Source organism: Pan paniscus, chromosome 6 (genome assembly GCF_029289425.2).
Source record: "Pan paniscus chromosome 6, NHGRI_mPanPan1-v2.0_pri, whole genome shotgun sequence".
Classification (NCBI taxonomy): Eukaryota; Metazoa; Chordata; class Mammalia; order Primates; family Hominidae; genus Pan; species Pan paniscus.
In genome coordinates this window covers 58,131,445-58,155,486 of record NC_073255.2, presented here as the reverse complement: position 1 = coordinate 58,155,486, position 24,042 = coordinate 58,131,445, and the positions used below count along the sequence as shown (strand labels likewise).

At 35.8% G+C, this 24,042-nt stretch overlaps 1 non-coding gene and 1 pseudogene across 1 annotated transcript; one reads left to right on the top strand and one right to left on the bottom strand.

The window, feature by feature from the left end:
• Positions 1 to 5,927: 5,927 nt before the first annotated feature.
• LOC112440631 (U2 spliceosomal RNA) lies at positions 5,928 to 6,116 on the top strand. Its single transcript, XR_003028643.1, has one exon. It is a non-coding gene; the product is annotated as a U2 spliceosomal RNA (small nuclear RNA).
• Positions 6,117 to 8,737: 2,621 nt separating this feature from the next.
• The window catches only part of LOC100978013 (uncharacterized), a 33,113-nt pseudogene continuing 17,808 nt past the window's right edge, over positions 8,738 to 24,042 (bottom strand).

Below are 24,042 nucleotides of genomic sequence, written 5' to 3'. Positions count from 1 at the left end.
AATGAATGCCAAGCGAAACAAGTTTCTCCTTATCAAACCATCAGATCTCATGAGGCTTATTCACTACCATGACAACGGTATGGGAAAGACTGGCTCCCATAATTCAATCATCTCCCACTGGGTCCCTCTCACAACATGTGGGAATTAAGAGAGCTACAAGGTGAGATTTGGGTGGGGACACAGAGCCAAACCACATCAACGCTTTTTTCTTTTTATTGAGACAGGACCTCATTCTGTTGCCCAGACTGGAGTGTGGTGGTGATCTCAGCTCACTGCAGGCTCCACTTTCCAGAGCTCAAGTGATCCTCCCACCTCAGCATCCTGATTAGCTGGAACTATTTGCATGTGCCACCACGCCCATGCATTTTTGTATTTTTGGTAGAAACGAGGTTTCACCCTGTTGCACAGGCTGGTCTAAAACTCCTGGGCTCAAGTGATCTGCCTGTCTCGGCCTCCCATAGTGCTGGGATGCTAGGCATGAGCCACTGGACACAGCCATCACTCTTTTTTCAAATCCTGCAATAAATTTCCATTTGACTCAGAGTAGATGCCATATCCTTGCAATGGCTTGTGAAGCCACATGTCATCTGGACCTCATCAGCCCTCCAATGTCCTGTGCCATTCTCCTGGCAGCTCAGCTCTCCTCTGCCACCTCCCCTTCCTCATTATTCCTGGCAAGTGCCAGGCACACCTCCATTTACAGCTTTAGCACTGATGGTCCTGGCAGGAATGCACATTCCCCAGAGAGTATCTGTGCTTGCCCCTTCACCTTCTTCAAGTGTGTCATCTCCTCTCTGTGAGGCCCACCATCCCCACTTCATTTAAGATCTCAGTTGGCCTTCTCATCTCTCTTCCTTGCTCGGCACTTTTATTTTTCATTTTCGTGGCATTTATATTGTTCAAATATACCATATAATATTTATTTTATTGTCTGTTGCTCATGTCCCTCTGCTAGAGAGTAAAACCCACAAGAGTAGAGATCTCCTTATGGAAGACAAGCCCCTTTCTAGCTGCTCAATCAACAAGTTCTTAATGAACACAGGTTCTTCTGGGCTTGGTGCTAATCAATGAGGATAAAAATGCAAATTAAACCCCATTCTCAGTGAGCCCACAAATTAATTTTTACTCATGTTTTAATACTCCTCCCTAAAAAAAACTGGAAGAATTTAAAATATCATCTGCATATATGAGTAATGACAGGGCTTGTATGACCAGCTAAGGATTACATTTTGACTTACGGTCGCCATGCCTGGGAAAGAATGCCAAAGCAGGGCAGACACAGCTGCTCTCGAGAACCCTTTTGGGAGTATCCAGCGATGGTAGAAGTCACCGTGATCCCTAATCCTGGTATCTGTCTTGCTTGCAGTTTCTGTTTTTCTCAGAGCACTTTTTTCAAAAATACCTGGTGGGCTAAAAAAGAAAGCAGCCTAATAGCATTCATTTTGAGCAGCAATTCACTGCTACCGACCAGAGCCAAAGCCAGAAAAAAGAAATGTCTATCTTTATCTTAAATCACACAGAAAACTTGAAGGGATAATGGAAATATATGTGAATAAAATGTTTGCCTTTCAAATGCTTTTTGCTAAAAGTACTTAGTGTTAAAAGTCCAGTGGTCGTTACATGATGGATTGCATTCCGTCAGGTCCTGTGACAGGACCCAGGTCAGGTCCCAACCTCAGGTGCGGTTAGAAAAAAGCTTGGTAGCAGGGCCTCCTCTCTCTCTCAGTCATCACTTCTGATTTTAAGCGCTTTACCCATGAAGGTGCTAATGGCCTGAACCAGGTTTCTGATTGACATATTGTTTTAATAGTGGGTTTTAAATAGAATTACTTGTAAATGTATAACTGATATGTGGGGCAAGGGGCACAGTGACAGTTGTGACAACTCCTCCTGTTAATTTTACTGTGAGGCATCCACATTTCCAGGAGAAATACCAGAAATCAGATGACCATACTGTCAGTTAAAACTAGGTACCTTCAAAAACTTTGCCTTGTGGAAAATTGAAGTCAATTAGGGCCTCAAAGATATCTTGTTTAAATTTCGGTTAAAATATGTTTATCCAAACATGAAACTATCGTGATGGCTTGCATATTTATATGTATCTATATCTATTTATCTATATCTATGTATGTATTTATATCTTTCTCATATGGATATCATAGGTATCATATCTATATCACATAGATAGCATATCTATATATCATAGATGTATCAGAGAGAGAGGGAGAGAGAGGGAGAGATGGAGATTTTTTCTGTAAGTTGATTTGAGTCTTTTCTGATAAACTGGCATGACTTCATTTGACCATTATGATTTTCTCAGGGAATGTATTTTTAACTAACAATTCTCAAGAGCAAGAGTTCAGATATTTTACAACCTTATCAAGTTAGAAGTCAATCTATATAAACATGGATGTCATCCTAGTTTTACAGTCTGCTAGAGAAAATGACCTTAATAGCTAGAGTTTTAGTACCCTGGAGAACAAGAACCAGTTTTGGAATTTAGATAGTAATGGCATTTCGACATCCCTTGCCAGCCCCACTCCTTTAATTCTCTTTGAACTTTGTCTTTCTCATGATTAGTTCACAATGAGCTACATAACCTTTGGCATGTGCTCACAAACATATTTGTTTGCTTCTTGTAGTTCTGCTCTTCGCATCCACACCCCTTAGCATAGCCAGCTGATGGTAGAAAGCTCCCAGCTCTCCTGGGCTTGTAACCCTCCTGAGGAAACAATGTCAGTTTCCTTTTGTTTTTGGGACCCTCCAGCCAGTGCAAGGGAACCTAGCCTATCCTTGAGACCCTTTCAAGCAGAGGAGAGCCATCCTTCACCCTGGATCTCACACTTCACACCACCTTCCCTGAAATATCTGAGAATGCTCTCCTGCTTTCTAGCTTTCTTGATTGTATGCCAAATTTAATGATACACATTTCTTCTTGTGCATAGAAGCTTAGAAAAATATTCTGATTTCCATGTCCTATGCACACCCTCAATGATCTTTTTGCTTTCCCCCAAGAGCAAAGGACCCATTGTTTATAAACATCAGAGTGATTCCCATCCCTGGAAGCAGGAATCTTCAGGAGAAAGTAGGTGGAGGCCACAGTATACTTGTAAAAACTGCAGGAGAGGAATGTCTTTCCCAGCTTTAAAAATATTCCTGCAGTGGGGAAAATTAGTTACGATTATTTTGGAGCAGATATTATTCAAGATACCACGTTTAAGAGAAACAGCAAATAAAAGATCATAGATCTCTTTCTCATACTGACTATATTCCAGCATGAGCCACAAACATGAAGTGAAAATGTCCAAATTCATTCCTAAGGGACACTCCATGGCAAATGCTACACCGGAAGTTGCCAGGAAGGAGAGTAAGAGTCCTTCCTTGCCTGGTCTAAAGGGTACTGGAGAGATTCTTTGAAACCCTGGAAATGAGATTTGAAGAATGAGTAGAGCATCACTGTTGAAAGAATGTTCATGGATGGCTTATTTCAGAGAATGAGGCAGTATTCTCCATTCCAAGAGGCTACCAAGAGCCTTATGGAAACAGGAGAATATCTTCTTCCCCCAAATGTCCCTCTCCAGCTACGAATCTATGCTTCACTGTTTACAACTGGTACCGTCAGAGGAAAAACCAAGATGCTTCAAAAAGACACTTTCTAAGGGCACACCTTCCTCCACAGGCATGGACACTGTTAGTGTGGATCTGTCTTGTTTTCTTCTGCTTGGGGTTTTAGGCAAGTAGTGTGAAGCTCTTGCTTGCTTTTCTCTCATTCTTTGAAGTTAGAGTGAGGAACACCTCTTTAAAAGAAAGATTTTCAACAGAATATACAAGGAAATTTAAATGGAAAGACAGATTAAAGTAAGTAATCAGCCCTTTTTTTTTTAAAGCACAGAAAGGGTAAAAATGAAATTAACAGCTTGAAAAAGAAATAAGCAAATTTAAAAATTTATTCTGTGTCTTTCCAATGCAGTTAAGCTTCTCATTGACTTCTTACAAAGTCGTTTCACACCAGCCTCCAAGATCGCCCTCCGCTCATTCTCACCATAATGCAGAGACTGCAGGGATTTTACCATTTCCCTTCATATTAACAACCTGGCTGTTACACAGGCTGCTGGAGGCAGAGGAAAGAAGGCACCTTTCTATGCATTTCTCACCTCTTCATTGACCAGCCTTCCTTTTGTTGGAATTAGTGATTACACAGGTCAGCACTAGTAAATTTTCTCTGCATGTAGATATGATAAACTCCACAAGTAACATATTCAATGAGCAGATGTGAGGTTAGCTGCACAACTTTTGTAAAACTAAAAGGACATTGCTCATTCATATTTCCATACAATCCATCTTAAATGAAATTGAAAGATGAACCAGGCTGTGGAGGGATTAAGGCCTTAGTCAGAATTTTGTGAATTCTAGAGAAAAAATCATCAAGAATTTACTTCTGCATAACTATTCATGTGCTACTCTTTGCAAACACTTCATTAAAAAATCCAATACTTTCAAGAAAGGTTGAACAAATCAAACCATTTTTACCTATGACCTCCTTCCCTTAAAAATCACCAAAACAAAAATACATCACTGTGAATATTTGTGTCCTTTTCAAAATTCATGTTGCAACTTAATCCCCAATGCAATGGTATTAAAAGTGAGGCCTTTAGAAGGTGATTAGCCCATGAAGGCTCTGCACTCAGGACAACAGTAGTGCTCCCATAAAAGGGTGCGATGGAGCAAGTTTGGCACTTTTTGCACTCCAGCCTTGTGAGGACACAACATTCTCTCTTTCTGCCAGGTGAGGATGCAGGAACAAGGCACCATCTGTGAAGCAGGGAGCTCTCATTGGACACCAGATCCGCTGGCACCTTGATCTTGAACTTCTCAGCCTCCAGAATTATAAGCAGTAGATTTCTATTACTTATAATTTACCCAATCTAAGGAATTTTGTTACAGCGGCATGAATCAACTAAGACACTAATATATATATATATCTTCAATTAAATAAGGAAAGAGCCAAAAAAAGCACACTGTAAATAATGTACTTGATAGTGTAAACTTTGGCCTAAAATAAGGGAGGATGTTAGGAGTCATCATAGATCTCCCTAAATATCTAACAATGTGAATATCTCTCCCAAACTTAGTTATATGATATGAATGAGCCAAATCAGAATGTCATTTATGAATAAAAGGGAAACAAAAGAATTTAAGCATGTCAACATAGATCTAGATGTGCACTACAGAATATCAGAGACTTGGACAATGACAGATGCACATTCAGCTATTGAGACACCCTACTTTTTCCCCCTGAAACTCAGATATTGTTGTTTTATTTTGTTTTGTTTCCCACAGAATCATCCTGAAGGTAAAAAAAGAAGCAGGAGAGAACAAAATTTAGAGTTAATTAGGCTATCACTGACCAGAGTCAGTTAAATAAACACAAATAAGCCTTTTCTGAAAAGAAAGAATTGGCATTCCAGCTTGAATTTTAGGTATGCAAACCTTTGGAGTAAAATATGCTGTATGCTAACATAGAGAATTTCCAAAAAGCAAAGGGGAATAAGTCCAACAATGGGCATAGATTAGAGCAAATTCATATTAAATTTCTTTTGAAATACTGAAGTTCATTTTTGTTCCAGTTCATTGTCTCAAATTCTTACCAAATGATTTTGGAGAGAATTGAATTGATAGAATTGATTATTAGAAAAATGAGTTGAAAACAAACTATTTAGAACCTACCTCTGTTTTTTATGCATAAAAAACAAGATCAGAATATAATGAATATAAGGCTAATGAAGAATGCATGTGTAAGACTTGCTTCAGCAAAGCTAAGGAATGTTAAGACAAAATTTCTCCTACCAAGTCTGAGGAGCAAGAGATTAAAGGATCTGAGGAGCAAGAGATTAAAGGATCTGAGGTGCAAGAGATTAAAGGAGAGAATCCCTTCTAGGTCTTTTGGCTAAGATCAAGTGTAGAATCTGTTTTTATCAGTTTAATATCTGGTACTTCCTCTATCCCAGGACAATATATTAAGTGGATTTTTGGAGCAGGGAGATGGTTGAAAATAATATACACATGCTTAATGTTGACCGTTTGATCCTGCTAATCAGATGTTCTGCATAAAACTGGTAACTGGGTAACAATTTTCCTTAAATTGAAATGAGAAATGTTAGAAACACACAACCAGTTAACAGTAAGTGGCACAACAAAAACAGCAAAAGCCCACATCTAAGCAGCAAGCTGCCATGCTGGGGTGTAACAAGCTTTGCCTATGAGCTCCTTTTCACTTACCAACTAACACAGCTGTTACCAGGTGCTTGTTTGCAATAACGTCTCTCCACTTACTGCTGTCCTTCCTTCTGGACAGTTTGCTTTAGCATTTGCTCTGCCTTTATGTAACTCATTTTATAATACTGGGCAAAAACAAGGGCTCTGTCAGAAAGTCATAGTGGAAGCAGTTTTAGGACTAGTGCAGTAAACAGTAGAGAATGGCTCCTAAAAAGTGGGCACAGCAAAGCCTCTCCTAGTGAAAGCCACTGTCCAAAAACATTTTCTATTTGCCTGCACTTGGTGCACACATTTTTTTCAGTATCTAGGTGAGATCGTGATGTTCCGTGAATCATATTCAGAATATCAATGTAAGTTTTCTGACATTTTTGCTTTTAGTTTGGTAAAACAACATAAAATTTAGAATCCTAACCATTTTCAAGTGTACAATTCAGTGACACCAAACACACTCACAATGCTGCACAATCACCACCATCATCCATCTCCAGAACACTTTCACATCCCAAACAAAAGCCCCCACCAAGGAATGATAACTCCCCTTTCCCCTTTCCCTTGGCCCCTGCAACCTCCATTCTGCTTCTGTCTCTAGGAATTCACTCAATCTAGGTGCTGATAGAAGGCAAACCATACAAAACAGACGTTTTTGTGCATAACTTATTTTACCCAGCACAATGTTCTCAAAATTCATCGGTATTGTAGCATGTATCAGAACATCACTACTTTTAAAAGGAAAAAGTATTCATTGCATGCATATACCACACTGCATCTATCCATCCAACTGTCTGCTGAAGGAAACCTGGGCAGCCTCCACCCTTTGGCTACTGTGAACAATGCTGCTATGAACACGAGTGTACACATGTTTGTGTGAATGCTTGTTTTCAATTCTTTCCACTGTACACCTAGAAGTGAAACCACTGGATTTCATAGCAATTCTATGTTTAAGTTTTTGAGAAAACACCAAATTGCAGCAGCTGCCCCATTTGATATTGCTACCAGCAATACAGCAGGATTCCAATTTCTCCACATCCCCACCAACACTGATTTTCTATATTTTTTAAGTAATAGTCATTCTAATAGATATGCAGTAGTCTTTTATTATGGTTTTGATCTCTATTTTTCTAATAACTAGTGATGTTGAACATATTTTTATGTGTTTATTGTCATGTCTATTCAGTCTTTTGCTCACTTTTAAGTTGCGTTTTTGTTGTTGTTGTTGTTATCCTTGAGCTGTAGGAGTTCCATCTATAATCTGGATATTAATTCCATGTCATTTGTATATGGTTTACAAATATTTTCTCCTATTTGTGGAATGTCTTTTCACTCTTTTGATAGCATCCCATGATAATTAGAAGGGATTTTTTTTTAATTAGAAAGTCCAATTTAATTAATTTTTTATTTCAGTTTTAAGTGTCAAATCTAATTTAAAAAGACTGAATCAAATGTCATGAAGATTACCTCTCATATTATTTTCTAAGAGTTTTAGCATCTTAGATCTTAAACTTGAGTGTTTGATGCATTTGGAGTTAAATCTTGTATATGGTTGTAAAAGTTTGGGTTCCAGGTTTACTCTTTTGTATGACTACATGTGATTTTTGTATAAAATGCTTTGAAAAGTGTGTATTGCCTATAAGTCTCCCTATATCAACACTGGTTGAAAAGCATATTTATAGTTTCTAACATTCTATCATGTTTGAATTAAGAGTTCAGGAGGCATTCTGAGAAAATCAATAGCTTGGGAGATGTTCTGTGAAGCCCCCCTGTTACAAATGGTATTAATTTGATGGCAAGAGTATGTTTTATTCAAAATTACTTACATTGTTTCTTTTTTCTTTTTGCAAAGACTATGTTAGGTCACTAGGAACACCACAATACATTCCATAAAGTATGATGCAAGTGACACTTGTTTTACAACAGTGTAGTAATATTTTTTATAACTACAAAAATGGAAACAAAAATTTAGTCTGGGCATGGTGGCTCACGTCTATAATCCCAGCACTTCGGGAGGCTGAGGTGGGTGGATCTCTTGAAGTTTGGAGTTCAAGATCTGCCTGGCCAACATGGTGAAACCTCGTCTCTACTAAAAATACAAAAATTAGCCAGGCATGGTGATGTGCACCTGTAATCCCAGCTACTTGGGAGGCAGAGGAGGGAGAATCGCTTGAACCCAGGAGGCAGAGGTTGCAGTGAGCCCAGATCACGTCATTGCACTCCAGCCTGGGTGACAGAGCGAGACTCTGTCTCAAAACAAAATAAAACAACAACAACAGACAAACAACAACAACAAAAAATGAAAGTGCTTGGCAAATCACTGCCATCTTAATATTTTTGTTGCTTTGAAAAACAAAATCAATACCCCAAATGCAGCATATCTGGAAAATAATTAAGAAGAAAATAGTGCATATCAGGTTTTATAGCATGTAAGTTCCACCTGGTTCAGAGGACTCCTTCAACAGAAGATGCTTTACTCAACTGCACAGTTGAGGCCAACATGTATTGAACCAGCTGCATCCCCAAGACAGCTGCTTGGCTCGGGATGTAAGGCTGCACTGGTCACACTTGACTGAGGCCCAGAGAGCAGACCAGAGCAGCCCGTGCCCATGGAGCTCAAGAACTGTGCAAGGAGAAGTCCGCACAAATAGGATGCCCACTGTCCCCCATTTCCACAGAGCAGTTGCCCTGGCACACAAAGAGGAGAGGGTCATTTATCAGAAGAGACAATCACTTGAAATAGGGTGAGTGAAGTGACTGATATGCCCTCCATATAATCTGCTGGCCTTATGTTTCACCACCAAACTCCAATCGCATCTTCATTGCTTGTCAGAGTATGATCGGGACCACTTGTGTCAGGGTGACTCAGGGTGCTTGGAAACCCCATTCCTGCATCCATGCAAGACCTACTGAGTCAACATTTCTTTTGGTAGATCTCAACAATCCTTGTTGCTACAAGAGACCTGGACTTGAAAATTAAAGTTTGAGATTCCCAACTCTCTTTTTATTTATGTTTTGCATGCTTGAGATATCAAGCTTACCATGCAGTTATTAGTATAATTTTATGTTTTCAATAAGTTTCTCATTATTTATTTTCTAGGCATGCTTTTCAGTGTTCTAATATTCACAGCTATTTTCTTTATTTTCTCCATTTTTTTCTCCAGAATTCTGTATTGGCTGCTTCATGGCCTTTGCTTCTGGTCAACTCAGGGCTAAATGGTATGGCCAGTGGCCCCAGCAATCTACACCTGATGATGGAGACCACGAAGTGTGTGATCTTAGGAGGTAAAATTCTGTTGATGATCAGCAACAACTGATGTAGCTCCCAGAAAACATAGCCCTGCCATCTTTGACAACTATTCCTCCAAAGTTATAGTAGATGGTCCAGTGAAAATTAGCTTGTGGGATGCAAGGTGGACAAGAAGACTATCCTACCAAGTAGGTGTCTTACCTTGAGAGTCTTCCATGATTTGAAAGTGTCCATGTATTTCGCGGTGTTCTGATGTGTCACAACATTTCTTCAACACTCTTGTAATCCCAGGGGGACTAAATTCAGAGAGAGAAATAACAAAAACACAATTTAGAAACCAAAAGAGAAAATGCTGACTCCAATCATCTACCCACAGGGTTTAACCCTAGCTAAGAAATCAGTGTTATTAAATACCTGAATATTTGGCTTTCAGCCATGAAGTACTTGGCAGTGTTTGAGGAATTTCCTAGAGTAGTTCTATGTCCATCCCTGTCAAGAAGAAGAAGCAATGTTTGTTGTCGAGTATGCCAGAGTCCTGAATCCTATCCACCAAATCAGTTTAGCCTTTGTTAGAGATGCTAGATCCTATGCCCTGACAAGCTTTGTTACAGACTTTTTTTCACTGAATTATTTTTAATCTCCTAGTAATTTTAAGATTATTTTGATAAAAGGGAAGAGTTCATACTTTCATATTCCATTAAAATTTGGTCCTAAAATGACAACCTTCATAAAGCCTTTTCAAAAGAAACTACTCTTAAGCAGATTGTAAGCCAAATATTTTCCAAATTTGCTTACCTTATTGTGCTGTGGGCACTAAACACTAAGCTGCTTAAAAGACCTTTGTCTTTAAAATGACATATCTTCTGAATTTAGGAAATTTTCTAAGTGATTTTCAGACCTATTAAAAGTACATTTTCTTGTCTAAACATGTCCCCAAAATGCCATAACTAAAAGACTCCAAGCTCATTCCAGGGCTGATGTGAAACTTCTTCCAGATCCATTTAACCTAGGTTGGACCACAGTACCACTTACCGATCCATAGATCAAGGGAGCTGTTGGCATGGGTGTGGACAGAGCTGGAGTGCCTGTACTGCTGAGTCCTAAATTTCAGCGTTGGATAGAGCTAGAGGTAGAAAGATTTGGTGTCCTGGCTGTGGCAATACAGGGAGTCCAAAAATGTAAATTGTAGCCTAACCCTTAGGTTATTATGAAGAAACATTTGTCATACATTACAGATCATTCTGTTCCATGTTCTAATTTCTCCTTTTTAGTTAGATGTAGTGGCAATAAAAGGTTACTCAAAGGAATGCTGGGAAAATTAAAATAGATATTATATATACAACAAAGCGTAAAGTTTAGAAAAAAATCTCAAGTGATACCATGTATTAGTGCTAAATATTATTATATAGAAAATATTACACCCATTCAAAAATGCCAAAACCTGAGACCTCCAGAAATAGCGTATAGGTATAAGGGAATCCCTATTGAGAAGGAGGGAAGAAGAGAATTGCAGAAATAAAGTCATGTTTTCAGGAATAAGATTAAAAAAGAATTATTTTATTTTTAAGGATACAAAAATTACCACTTGAGTTTTCTTATTTAGGAAACAAATAAATTTTGGCTTTAAAAATGAAAAGGCATTCATGAAGACATAGGGATAGCTTTGTTTTATAAAAGCTAAGAGTAATAGCATGTTGAGTGGTCCTGCAGATAAATTTCTGTTCCACATAAGGAAAGTTCTTTTATTAATTTGAGCCCAGGAATTGAAGCAGTGTGTTGTCCACAACCTAAGAGCCCCTATTTTCCTGGTGGAGGGACTTCAAACTTTGTAGATAGCAGCTGACATTGGAAGTGGCTTCACAACTTGAGTGACTCTAATTCTAAGAAAACTCAAGAGAATTGTTCCATGTTAAATCAGTCAATGCCTTTGGATCAGGATGCATCACTTTCAATAATAAGAAGGGTCCTTTCAGACAAACTCAAGTGGGATTGTGAGACTGAAGGATTTTAAGGAATTAAAGAGAATTTGTAATGTATTAGAATATTAGAAAATGAAATGGTGATTTTTTTAAAAAAGGAAATGTGCTTGCTACAAATCTATAAATAAGTTAGCTTGAATAATTTTGGGGCAACATCTAAAGAAATTTTCAATATTTTGAGTACTTCAACAGAAAATTTCTGATGTGGGAGAAAGTGAAGCAGTCTCAATAAAATCTGCACCAGGTAGAATATTATTTTATCAAATAATCACTACATAGTAAAATGAGAGCCATAGTATATGTAAATATTAATCATGTGTATATGTTTCCATGTGTGTGTGCATACACTTGAAAAAAACTCTTCCTAATAATTAATCACAGGCTCATATCTTCCCAGAGAAAACCATTTCAATAATAAAATAATTATCAATAATTATAGGGAAAATGTTGGCATGCCATTTCCAGAACTACTGATTCCTTTAATGTGACATTGGCAATTTAAAAGCTATAATTGTGTGGCTTCTAAGAAGCCACTGAAATGCTTAAAGAGAGGAGTCAGCAACAAATCTTACACAAGGAAGGTGAATCTCCATTACTTCTCATAGGGGGGAAGCTGTTCTAAACTTCTCCATTAGATTTTTCTGAGAAAGGCAGGAATCTCATGGCAGTTTTAGAATTAATTTTAATGCACATTAAGAACAACAAAAATATACATTCTTAGACTCTGAGTGAAAGAAAGGCTTTTTTCTTTCTTTTTTTTTTTTTTTTTTTTTTTTGACTGAGTCTTGCTGTGTCACCCAGGCTGGAGTGTAGTGGCACAATCTTGGCTCACTGCAACCTCCGCCCCCTGGATTCAAGCAATTCTCCTGCTTCAGCCTCCTGAGTAGCTGCAACTACAGGTGTGTGCCACCACGCCCGACTAATTTTTTGTGTTTTTAGTAGAGACGGGGTTTCACCACGTGGATCAAGCTGGTCTCGAACTCCTGACCTTAAGCCGTCCACCTACCTCAGCCTCCCAAGTGTTGGGATTACAGGCATGAGTCACTGCACCTGGCTGAAAGGCAGAATCTTTAAAGAAGGATACAGACTTGAAACATGGAAAGTATTGCTTCAAATAACAGTTCCACCACTTATTAGTCTTGTGAATTGGATAGGACGGTTAACTTTTCTCAATATTTTTCTAATCTTGAAGATACTAATATTACCACTCTAAAATGGCTATAGTAAGGATTAAGTACAATAAAGTTGATGGTGCTCCTGACGGAAAGGTGGGATCGCAGTGCTAGTTGCTCTTTTCTCACCTTCAGATTTTCTCTGAGAATGAAGAACATGCATTATGGTTTTGTTCCATAGAGAGCAACCCACATTTCCCTCTGCATTTTAAATTTCAGCAAAACTCCAAGATCAAGAGCCTGTCTTAAATATTCAAAAAATATATCATAAATAATGAAAATAAAATGAAATTGTCTTGGACTTCAATGAGCAAAGCTCCCTGCCTTCCACAATAGTGTTAAATAGACGGATGTCTTCTTTCATGTCAACGAGAAATAGTTTTCAAAGTGGATAACTTATTTTAATATAATGAATTAAAAATTGAAGAAGCATCTGCACCTGTCATTTCATTGTCATTAGAAGGAAAAAGTAGATTTTACAACACCAAAGTCAAAACTACTAGAAAATTGAAGAATATATCCTACATCAACACTAAAAGACTCCATCCTGTATGTTAATTCAGTGTCTTATTTGGAATCATGTTTCATTGATAAAGTATCTTGGTGGACCCCTAAAGCAGAGCAAATTAAAACAAGATATTTCTCCTGGTATAGAAGATAAATGAATAGCACTAATAAAAATAATCTAAGACCAAACCATCCATGATGTCATGGTATAGATTCTGTGGAATTAAAAGTAAACTAACTGTTTGGGTATGAACATAACTGATTGTTTAGCTAAAAAAAAAAGGTAATATTTCTGTTCATACTAACATAGGCCTTTGGTTGGTATTGATTGGTCGATAAGAGGTAAAAAATCACTATATTAAGTCTATTGCCAACTTTGTTCCAGAGTGAGGCATGGTAAATCATTTGTAATGAATCTAGTGGTGATGGCTTTCTAGGGGTTTTACTGTTTACCACATAATGTAAAGTAAATTCTAGAATGATTGGACTAATTTTAATAGCTATAATCTACCCAAAATTCAGTATAAAAGAGAAAATATTAAGGACCTAAGAGGTACTAATCCACTTAAATGAATTTACATAATAAAAAATAAACTGAGAAAAATTCAGATGAGTCTTCCTTAAATAAGGAAGATTATATCATCTATTAGAAAATAACATATAGTAAAAGACAAAACAATGAGTTGAAGATTAAAAATAATTTCTTCTAGTGAGCATTTTTAAAATATATGGTTTTTTAACATATAACCTTTATATGTACAGTTGAGATTTAATATAATACATAAATGTTTATATCCACACATGTATACTATAGTAAAGATTTTAAAAATGAAGATTTAAAAACATGCTTGTAAATAATTTATGAAAAAAGAAGATGTCATATTGGAAAACTAAATAATTCTCAGAAATGAATAATAAACAAAACACTACATATCAATTCTAGTAGAATTCTAGCAATTCTGGTAGCAATGAAACTATTGAAAGAGTAAAGTATATTCTGTAAATATTTTTTTATCAGAAAACAATAAAATCTGAAAATAAACAAGCCCAGAAACCTACTTAAGCACAAAGAAATGGAATGGAGAATATAGGAGCAAGAAAATAAATAAAATATTTGCAGAAATTAATAAAATAGACTACAAACCTACAATAGAAAGCATGGAAAGTCAGAAGTTTATTATTTGATAACTCTAATTCAAAATGCATATAAATACTTTTAAATGAATGAATGAATAAGTATAAAGAAATAAAATAACACTGGCAAATTTAATCAGAGATAAATTAAAAAGTGAGGAAGGCACAAATAAAAATTAAAAATTAAAATAGGAATACAGTTGAGGATAAAACAGATTATAAAGTTAATTAGAAAATTCCAATTACAAAATTAATTTATAAACTTGAAAATTTATATATAATAAACCATCTATATAAAATTAACCATGTAACTTCTCACAATTGGCTCATAAATATCTGAAGAATCCTATATTTTAAAATTTCAACCAGTAATTTAAAAATCTTGTAATACCAGACTAAAAAAAGATAATTTACATTCCAACTCTTCCTATGAAGCTAATGTAACCTAAACATATAAAAGAGACATGACTCATGTAAGAAAGGAACATACACCCTCAGAAATAATACCACACATCTACAACCATCTGATCTTTGACAAACCTGACAAAAACAAGAAATGGGGAAAGGATTCCCTATTTAATAAATGGTGCTGGGAAAACTGGCTAGCCATATGTAGAAAGCTGAAACTGGATCCCTTCCTTACACCTTATACAAAAATTGATTCAAGATGGATTAAAGACTTAAATGTTAGACCTAAAACCATAAAAACCCTAGAAGAAAATCTAGGCAATACCATTCAGGACACAGGCATGGGCAAGGACTTCATGTCTAAAACACCAAAAGCAATGGCAACAAAAGCCAAAATTGACAAATGGGATCTAAGTAAACTAAAGAGCTTCTGCACAGCAAAAGAAACTACCATCAGAGTGAACAGGTAACCTACAGAATGGGAGAAAATTTTTGCAATCTACTCTTCTGACAAAAGGCTAATATCCAGAATCTATAAAGAACTCAAACAAATTTACAAGAAAAAACACAAACCCCATCAAAAAGTGGGCAAAGGATATGAACAGACACTTCTCAAAAGAAGACATTTATGCAGCCAAAAGACACATGAAAAAATGCTCATCATCACTGGCCATCAGAGAAATGCAAATCAAAACCACAATGAGATACCATCTCATGCCAGTTAGAATGGCGATCATTAAAAAGTCAGGAAACAACAGGTGCTGAAGAGGATGTGGAGAAATAGGAATGATTTTATACTGTTGGTGGGACTGTAAACTAGTTCAACCATTGTGGAAGACAGTGTGGCAATTCCTCAAGATCTAGAACTAGAAATACCATTTGACCCAGCCATCCCATTACTGGGTATATACCCAAAGGATTATAAATCATGCTGCTATAAAGACACATGCACACATATGTTTATTGCGGCACTATTCACAATAGCAAAGACTAGGAACCAATCCAAATGTCCATCAATGATGGACTGGATTAAGAAAATGTGGCACATATACACCATGGAATACTATGCAGCCATAAAAAAGGATGATTTCATGTCCTTTTTAGGGACATGAATGAAGCTGGAAACCATCATTCTCAGCAAACTATCACAAGGGCAAAACACCAAACACCGCATGTTCTCACTCATAGGTGGGAATTGAACAATGAGAACACTTGGACATAGGAAGGGGAACATCACACACCAGGGCCTGTTGTGCGCTTGGGGGAGGGAGGAGGGATAGCATTAGGAGATATACCTAATGCAAATGATGAGTGAATGGGTGCAGCACATGAACATGGCACATGTATACATATGTAACAAACCTGCAAGTTGTGCACATGTACCCTAGAACTTAAAGTATAATAATAAAATAAATAATAAATAAATAGAAAAAAAATTAACACTGGAAATTTTTTAAATATGGGATGTAAGTGCCAGATCAGAAGTTGTACTTAAGGATTTTATGTGACTCTCCTGTGTTAGCTGGAAACGTCACCACAATAAGAAAGAGGCGACTCTAGAATTAGGAAGCAATACTTCTGAATCATTATCAGTAATGTGATAAGGGTTACCATAAATTGCTTGATTTTATTGTGCTTCACTCACCACACTGAAAATGGGGTGACTAAAATTACCTTCTCTTTAAAAAAAAAAGAAAGGAACATACAATTAAATTTTACTCATTAACATAAGTGTACAAATCCTAAACATTATATGAATAAACCAAGTAAATTAACATGTAAAACAAATCATCATGCACATAGCTAATTTTCTGCTGTTAAAAAATGTGTGGATGAAAAACAGAATAAGCATTAATCAAATTGATATAATTCACCACTTATGAATTAATATGATTATTTCAATAATATGTAGAGTAACTATAAGATGAAAATTAACACTCATTCACTGTAAAATTTAAAAATAATTAAGTGGCTAGAAGAGAACTTCCTGAACTTGAAAACATGTTCCATATGTTTGAAAATCTATCCAACCCTACAGAACATATCTTTCTCATAGGTTACCTGTAACAATAATTATTTAACAAATCAAGGAAAAGACAAGGATGCCAACTATCACAGCTTCTTGAAACATGTTATAGAATTTCCTAGCCAATGGCAGTAAATTTGTCTTAAATAATGAGGTGAGCTTTAAAAGAAATAAACATGATGACTGTATTTTCCCTTAACTCAGTTAGGGATTTGGATCCTGCTCCTAATCCACCTCAGTTTCCATCGCATGTGATTAAAGCAACATTTGCCTATATCAGCAATTGTCATAAAACCAAGTTAAAAAGCATTTTAGAAATTCTTTCCAAAAGCCCTGTAAGTATACATGATGAGTTTAATAATAGAGCATTCCTTCTTTTTTAGCTAAAAAAAATCTTTGTAAGTTCATCTTAAAGAGGAAAAGTAAACAAATGAAACATTTATCTCATAATTAAAAAGGAAAACATTCATTTACAAGTTTAAATGGTATTTTACTTGTCAGCATTAATTGAAATATGTTACATATGAGAACAGAATCTTGTGACACTTTAGTCATATATTAGCTCAGGGAATATATCTACTTTTTCATAGGAATATACTATTTTATTGTAGTTTACTTTCTGAAAATTAAATAAAATACAGTCATCATTTGAAAAAGTTTTGTTCATAGATCAGTGAACTTCCAAAATGAAAATGTAGATTTTAATAACCCCCAAAATCAAAAACTATTTTTCTACTGAAAAACTATACTTTCAATAAAATCACAAATGACGTATCAGTCCAGATATATAAATCAGATTATCTAAATACCTTTCACCCTCAATAACTTAAATAATCTTAAATGATCTTATAATGATTTTCTTTAAAAATCTAATAAAGTTAAAAGGCAGTTCCATACATAAGCCTCAGTATTACTTCAGATCAGAATCAAAGCTCTATGCCAGTACTGTAAAAGCAGTATTTTAAGACATGGCAATCAACACTTATTTAGACAGCGTGAAATTACATATGTGAAAGTACTTTCTCAGATATTATTACTATTTTATATGCCCAGCATAGTAGGGCACATTAAAAAAAAAAAGGAAAGCATAATTTCAAGTAGCTTACAATCAAGCCAGGAAAACAATTCTAATGTTCATATACAACTCAGATACATTCACATCCAAATTAAGTTGTACAGATAATAAAGCACAATAAAGAAAAGGTGAGGCTGGGTATGGTGGCTCATGCTTGTAAACCCAGCACTTTGGTTGGCCAACATGGGGGAATCACTTGAGGCCAGAAGTTCAAGACCAGCATGTGCAAAAAAAAAAAAAAGAAATAAACATAATGAAAATAGCTGATTATATAATTGTCTAGAATGAAAATTCAAGAGAATCTATAGAAAATGTATTATATTTCATTAAAATATGTAGACAGAGCAATATATAAAGGTATAGATACAGGATTAATATATAAGAATGAACTGCACTTTTATATACAATCAGGAGTTAGGTAATTAAACTTTTTAAAATAACAATCGTAGTGGCCATAAGTTACATGATGCCTAGGAACAAATTTAACCAGGATAATCCAAAATATTTATAGCAAAAAATTTAGGCCTTTTTTCTACGGCATTATATAAAGCTAGGCATTTTTTCCAATAGAGAAAGACAGACAAGGAGGAAGAGAGTGAGGGCAGTTGAGAGAGACAGTGAGAGAGACAGAGAGAGATAGACAAATTGGAAGACTTTTGACCTCATGTTACTAGATGCAGAAGATTATTTAACATAGTACTATATCCATTTATAGTATAAAAATATACATAGATATTGATAGAGACATGATAGATGATAGATGATGATGATGATGTAGACAGAGAGAGAGAGAGTGAGATAGATAGACGATAGATAGATAGATAGATAGATATAGATAGATAGATAGATAGATAGACAGACCGAAATCTTCCTTAACTTAATAAAAAATACTCATTCTAAACCTCCAGAGTATGATTACACTGGATTTGCAAAGTTAAGGATTTGTCATAGCACGTTTTGGCAAAAATTTGAAGAGATGAGCAGTCACTTGCTGTTGTACTTGCTGGTATCTTCGGGAAAAAAATTAGAGTTTATTTTGCAAACAAACATGCCTGTTCTTAGAATCCTGCAGCAATTTGACTTCTCTAGATATAGTTTCTGTACAAACCATTACACATAACTGTCAAGGAATGGGCACATGAATGCTTATAGCAACACTATTTTGACAGCAAAACTTGGAAATATCCCAAATGCTCATCAGGAAGATTAGGAATATAGAATGGGCATGTAGTATACATGAAATACTCATAGTGTAGGTGAAACAATATGGATGTATGGTAGAAGCATAATATTGAAAAAATATTTTAAGAGATGTATATATATATATATGCTTTTTTGCATAAATCTCTAGTATAAGAAAAACTTTTGAAATAACATATACATTGGTGTGGTAACATTGTATTTTTTGAAAAGCAAAGCAATGATGAATGCACCCAAGAGGAGAGGAGGCAAGGGCAGTGTTTGCTGAGAAGCACTAAAGGTTTTCTCAGTGCCTTTTATGTTATGCATGTACTGAAGTAATATGTTGAAGACCTTGCACTTTCTCTTTTGTATCAACTACTAGACAACATAATCACAAAGAAAGAAAGAATGTCAGGTTTAAAATACAGCTAACTAGAAACATTAAATATGTAAAATATAGTCATTAAAAAAGCTCAATGCATAGATTAAACAATAGATTAGATAGTGAAGAAAGAATTATTGAAATCAGTGATTACTGAACTGGAGGATATATTGTGGAGATTACAGAATTCAGCAAAGAGAAGAGCAAGTCAAAAAAAGAAAGATATGCAGACACACATTGCACGTGCTCTGAAAACACAAGCAGTAGTATACTTGTCATAATATTCAGGTCTTGTATATCTAATAATATTTTTAATAATGTGTATGATTTCTTAAAACATATCTATTATGCTGAGGTTTCAAATTTGAGCAAAGTTGTTACGTTTTTACATTTTCTACTATGATTAATACATTTTTATATGTATGTATTTTTTCTTCATGGTTCATGTATTTTTTTGTATGTTTGTTTCTTTCCAGAAACTTAAGGTTTGATTTTGCCAGTTTTTTCATTATTTTCCAACATTTAAATTAAATTTTTTCCTTCAATTAAAAAAAGTTATTCTTACTTTTTCTGAATTCCTGTATTGAACACTTAACAAAATTATGTATTTCTTGTTTGTTTCTAGGTGAACACCCTGAGGTAAATATATTTCCCTTCCAAGTACCATGTTAAATAAACTCCATAGGTTTGCTTTTGGTTTATTTTATTTTTTGGTTAATTTAAAAAATTTGTAATATTCATTATTATGTCCTCTTAAACCGATTAGTTATTTAGATTTTTTTAATTTCCAGTTTTGCTTGTTTATTTGCTTTACTACTACTTAGTTTTTTATTTTAAATATGATTGGTTATGGTTAGAAAATACATTCTTTATATATTCTTAGACATTTGTTGACATGCATTGAGACCTACACAGGCTCGATTTTTCTAAATAGGTGCTTTAAAAATGTATATTATCACTTTGTTGAGTGCTGAATTATATAAGCAGGTAAGTCTTCGTATAAAAGGGGCATACTGAGTCCAAGCAAAATTTAAAAAAATAAATCCACAACTTGGCACCTCCATATCTCAAAAAAAAAGGCAATCTTACCACCACCAAAAAATATAGATTGCCTGGAAAAAAATAACAATTAGGCTGACAACATATCATATAACTCAGCATCCTATTGTTTGATTACTTCATACATATGGTTTGGGTAATTTAATGCTTCCTGAATATCAATATTCATATCCTTCAACTATTAAAAGAATTCTCAGCCACTCTCTTCAAATATTGCTTGTCTTCTAGTCACTCTACTTTATCTTTCTCAAATTAGGAATATGTTTTACTGTCTCATCCTGTCACAAATGTATCTTTTCCCTTCTTTTACATATTATCTTTTTTTTTCTTTTTATTATACTTTAAGTTCTAGGGTACATGTACACAACAGGTTTGTTACATAGGTATACATGTGCCATGTTGGTTTGCTGCACCCATCAACTCATCATTTACATTAGGTATTTCTCCTAATGCTATCCCTCCCCCAGTCCCCCACCTGCCGACCGGCCCCAGTGTGTGATGTTCCCCACCCTGTGTGCATGTGTTCTCATCATTCAACTCCCACTTATGAATGAGAATATGTGGTGTTTGGTTTTCTGCCCTTGTGATAGTTTGCTGAGAATGATGCTTTCTAGCTTCATCCATGTCCCTAAAAAGGACATGAACTCATCCTTTTTTATGGCTACATAGTATTCCATGTTGTAAATGTGCCACATTTTCTTAATCCAGTCTATCATTGATGGACATTTGGACTGGTTCCAAGTCTTTGCTATTGTGAGTAGTGCTGCAATAAACATATGTGTGCATGTGTCTTTATCATAGAATGATTTATAATCCTTTGGGTATATACCCAGTAATGGGATTGCTCGATCAAATGGTATTTCTAGTTCTAGATCCTTGAGGAATCGCCACACTGTCTTCCACAATGGTTGAACTAATTTACACTCCCACCAACAGTGTAAAAGCATTCCTATTTCTCCACATCTTCTCCAACATCTATTGTTTCCTGACTTTTTAATGATTACCATTCTAACTGGCATGAGATGGTATCTCATTGTGGTTTTGATTTGCATTTCTCTGATGGCCAGTGATGATGAGCATTTTTTCATACTTCTGTTGGCTGCATAAACGTCTTCTTTTGAGAAGTGTCTGTTTATATCCTTTTACATATTTTCTATCTCATATTTCTGTGGTGCATTCTAGATAGTTTCTGCATCTCTATCTTATAATTTAATAACTCATCTTCAAGTTGTACATGATCTAAACTTTTAGGCTATTGGTTTTGACAGACATATGGCTTCTGTTTGGTTCTTTCTCAAATATGCCTGCTTCTTATTCACTGTTCATGTCTTTTTATTATTTCCTTTTGTAATGCCTTTAATCATTTCAGATGTTTTTGTAATTTTCACCTACAGTTTGACTATCTTAAATTATCCAAATTCTAATCTGTTGTTACTTTGCCTGCTCACTGTTTACCCATGACATGCTGGCACTAGACCCATGTGCTGTGTGCTTGTGTATTTGATCATTTTTAATGGATGTATAATTTACACACAGTAAAAGGAATAGAACTTACACAGTTTTCTGAGTAATAAATCAGCAAACCTGCAACCATCATTATTTAAGAAATTTTCTTTACAAACAGCCCCAATTAACTGCTACCCAGAGGTAAGTACTGTTTTGATTTCTTTTACCATACATTAGTTTTCCCTGTATTTGTGATTTACATAAATATACACCTTAAGCACGTACTCTTTTGTCTTTGCTTTGTTTCTGTTCAACATAATTTTTAGCTTCATTCATGTTGCTGCATGTGTCCATATTTTCTTTACCTTAATTTCTATGTATTAATTTAATTGTATGAGTACACTTCAATATGCTTATTCATAACACCCAGATTTGGCTAAAGTGAATAAACTGTGATGATCATTCTAATATAATTCTGTAAGGACATTTGCTTTAATTCATTTTTTTGTAAACACCTATCAAGTGAATTGCTGGATGTTTGAGTAGGCCTTTTTAAATATTATAAGAGACTGCCAAACTGTTTTCCCAAGTAGCTGTACTATTTTCTGTTTCACAGACAATGTGCAAGAGTATCAGTTGCTCATGGTTCTCACCAGCATTTGATATTGTTTGGTCCATTTAATTTTCATCATTGTAATGCATGTGTCCTTGTATTTTAATTGCTAATTTTGTATTAGGAGCACATCTTTGAAAAAGATCTTATCGTGAAGAATCCTATGTTTGGTGCTGGACATTTATTTCAGGTATTCCAGTTGCAAAACCAGCCTCCAACTACATTTTACCCTAATATCTGCTTGAAAGTGACTGGGCTGTGCAGGTATTAAAAGCGTGAACATCAAATTTCTTAGAAAGAGCATCATTTAAGGACTTTTACTGAAGAATATTTTTCTTGCCAAACCCAGACTGAGATAGAAAAGACTCTGCATGATCTCCTTTTGCCAGTGGGTGGATTTATTTTTTTTCTAGTTCTCATTTATGATGTAGTAATGTACTCATTTTCAAATAACAGGAAAACTGGTCCAAAATGACCTAAACACAGAGGGGTTTATTTGTTCATTATGTCAAAAATTCAGAGGTTAGAATTCCAGGGTTGACTGGTTGCATGTTTCATCTGCATGGCTAGCAGATACCTGTGGCTTCTCCAAGTATCACAAAAAAACTCAAAGCTGGGCGAAGGAGACTGGGAAAATGACCAAAAAAAAAAAATTACTATTAGTAGGGTTTTGCTTTTTGTTCCTAAAGAGACAGACACATACCTGACCCACAAAAACTCCCTTGATAGATGTATATGACATAGTTACCTTTATTTGCAAGAAAAACTTGGGAAAAGTGGATTGTGATGGGAGTTGCATTTCAATTTGTCTGTCATAGTCCAGAAAACATGCTAACAGTTGCCATGAACAATCTCAGTCCCTCCACATGGAACATACTCACATCTTTAAGGAAGAAGTAACATCAAAAGTCACCTAGATTACCATCAGTTTGTAATCTATTATCTGTGATTTGAGCCAGTCTCAAGCTCAATGATAACCGATCTGTCTCTGCAGTGTTGGAGCACACATAGAAGAGTTACAACAAAATTCTCATTAAGAATAAAAAATGGAAAACAGGTATCCATGGCACATGATAATCCTGCTGGTCAGGAAAAGAAAAACTCTAACCCCTAACAGGAGATCCAGTGCTTTGTTATTATCATGGTATCCTTAGGGAGTCACTTCACCAGCCAGAAATCTCTGTGCCTGGAGGCACTTTCTGCCTGATTATTAGCTGCTGGGCTCGTTCCACCCACTCAGAATGGTAGCTGCGTCCAGCTCACACTACTGCCCTGGATCTCACACCTGCCAAGGGCAAGCGAGGTGTACAGCAGGAAGGAGTGTGTGGGTGAGTGAGCATGGGGTCTGTCCACTGTAGACAGCCAGGTACACTAGCTGCTGTGGTGGGGGAGGCAGCTGCAGGTGCCAGCACAGGTGTCAGCACTATGTGAGGCTGCAGCAGGACCAGATGTACTGCACATGGCTTCCGCTGCAGGCATCTGCCTCTGGAAGAGGGGATGCAATGGTACCCGGAAGCCTGGAGATGCCAGGAGCCACAGAGCCCC